Genomic DNA, 2,826 nt, shown 5'->3' with positions numbered 1-2,826 from the left:
CACCTGGCTAATTTTTGTATTTTTAGTATAGACAGGGTTTCGCCATGTTGGCCAGGCTGGTCTCGAACTCCTGACCTCAAGTGATCCTCCTGCCTCAGCCTCCCAAAGTGCTGGGATTACAGGCGTGAGCCACTGCATCTGGCTGGCAATTACATTTCATCATAAGTTTTGGTGGGGACACTCAAACCATAGCAATATCCCACCTTTCGAGCTCTTATACTTTGCACAACTCCTTGAGACACATAGGGAAGAAGGAAGGCCCTTTTTTTCATAGCCTAAATACACTGTGAATGAACTCCCAGGTCTGTTTCTGGGTCTCAGCTGACACAGGCTAGACTTTACAAGTGAATCCAAAAGTTTATGGCTTAAACCCAGTGGAAGTTTATTCCTCTGATTTATTAATAGTGCAGGGTATTTGGGTGAGTGTCTCTCCACATGGCAATTCAGGGATCCAGGCTTCTTTCATCTTGTGGTTCTGCTACTCCCTAGGGCCTTGCTCTAGTCAGCATGTTACTTAGCCAGATTCTAATCGTGGGAGGGGAAAATAGTGGGGCAGAGGCACAGCCTCTTTCTTAAAGCTGCATCTCAGAAGTGGCATATCTCACTTCCGTTCACATTCCATTGGTGAAAACTAGTCATTTGGCCACTCATTAACTGCCAAGGAAGTTGGGAAATGTAGACTAGCCATGTGCCTGGGAGGAAGGGGATAACAGGTTTGGATGGAAACGAAATCTCAGAGAGATTATAGAAACCGCCCAGAGTCACAAAACTCATATGTGGCAGGGTTTAATTTATGGGATTCACATCCCACGCACTTTTCACGATGTCACACTGCCTCCCAAGAACCCAGATAACCAAAAGGGAGAAGACTGCGGCCTTCTGTCTGCAGAGTGTTTTATAGTTTTCAAAGTGTCTTCGAGGTCACCATTTCAGCTGCTTCTCATAGCTGTTAACTTCTCTTCTCTTCCGCTTCACCTTCCTGGTCTCTACCATCCCCAGCTCTCCGTAGCTGGGCACACAGATGCGCCACCTTCAGGTGTTGCTCTTCTCTAGTTCCTGAGTGATTCCCAAACATGTTAGGTTCTGACTCTAAGGAAATGGGTGTTGAGCCTGCTTCTCATTTAGCCTAATTTGGTCCCCTGCACAGTTCCTCAAGTGACTGCCTGCTTTACCCACTGACAGTTCTGATCCTGTGACAGGGCTTTTCCCCCGGTTTCTGAGCTTGTGTGCTCCTTGCAACTCCTGCCTAGGTGCCCCCATCTTGATCCCAGTTCCAAGTTCCTCTCCTCGAAGAATGCCTAGGACTTTGATACCTTTGGAGGCTCACAGTACAACCTTGAACTGTACTCTGTACCCTTGAGGATAACAAGCTCCTTCTCCTAGGACTGGAACCAGGGAATATCTTTCTTTCCAGATTCCTTGTCTCTGGCTGGATCCCATGATGGGGACTCCATCACCTCCTGGGGAACTCTGGTGCTGAGAATGTGGAGATCTCTGTGACCTATGTTACCCTTCTGCAGGTCACCTGGCCTGATTCTAGCCTGTTTGCCTTTAATCTGCTGTGAGTTAGTACCTGTTGAGCTCTGAGATGCAATAGCCTTTTGAGATAGGCATGAACAATACAATGAGATTGTTGTCATCGCTCCTATTTTTACTGGTGAGGAAAAGATGGCTCAAAATGTTAAGTGATTTCCCCAGTGACACAACCAAGACTTGAAACCGAGTCTCTTAATCCTGGAATTGTTCACAGTAGCACAGGGAGTTATATTTGAAAGGGACTATGGAAATCACTTAGTCTAACCACTCTACATGCCCTTCATTCATCCCAACCTGTAGGAAGGAAGAAAACCTGAGGTTAACAGGTTAGCTAGAGGCACAGCACAACTGGAAGGCCAATTTCTTTAGCCCCTTTCTGTGATGTTTTGCCGCTTCAAAAACTGTTTTGAGTCCTGCCCTTGTCTCATTGCAGAATTTTCCTCTGAAAAGCTCCTGATACCTAAGATGTCAGAGGAATCCAGGGCGGTGTGTGCCAAAGACATTGCCTTATTTCTAGGGTGAGGAACAGGCAGCTTTCTTCTTATCCAAGGGGACCAAGTGCTTAAATCCAGTATTTGTGCTGAGGAGGAGTGTGTACACACGGGAGATAAGGAAGCATGTTCCAAATCATCTTGCGTATGTGAAGGCAAGGGAGTTATGGATTTTGAGGTCCTTAGGTGGGCAGTTCAGCAAGCAGGAACTGAGTCTGCAAAATTGATTACATCGAACATCAGATCAACTTTAATTTACAAGTTGCTGAGAAATGCACTTAGTCCTGACTGGGGTCAAAAGACCTTGGTTCGGCGAACCACAAGACTGCTGATTTTCTAGATGGCCTTGGGCAAGTTGCTCCACTTCTCTGTGTCTCAGTAAAATGCCTCCTTCATCCACTGCCAGATGGTTACCAAGTCTCAGATATACAATCTCTTGAGTTCTCTCTTTCTCCTTTTTTCTCCATCCCTACCGCCAGATTCTCAATCCCAAACAGACTCTTCACTGGCCTCCCTCCCTGCAGTCTGCTCTCTAGATCTGAGAATAAGAAGCCCCTGCTTAAAGCCCATGATTTGCTCTCTGTTACTGTTAGAGTAAAATGTAAGCTCACCAGCATGCCATTCAAGGCTTCCCTTTTTCTGCCCTGCATCCTCTGCTGACGTCATGATGAGTTGCATGAGGTTCCCTAGTCCTCCCAGGCTGCTTCATGCCTCTGGTGTTTGCACATGCCGTTCCTTCTTCTCTTGGCCTGCAATACTCTTCCCTCTTAGCAGTCAATGTAAAGTCTTCCACCTGCAG

This window comes from Mandrillus leucophaeus, unplaced genomic scaffold (assembly GCF_000951045.1).
Source record: "Mandrillus leucophaeus isolate KB7577 unplaced genomic scaffold, Mleu.le_1.0 Scaffold254, whole genome shotgun sequence".
NCBI lineage: Eukaryota > Metazoa > Chordata > Mammalia > Primates > Cercopithecidae > Mandrillus > Mandrillus leucophaeus.
The sequence above is the reverse complement of the archived record's forward strand: the minus strand, read 5'-3'. Positions refer to the sequence as shown.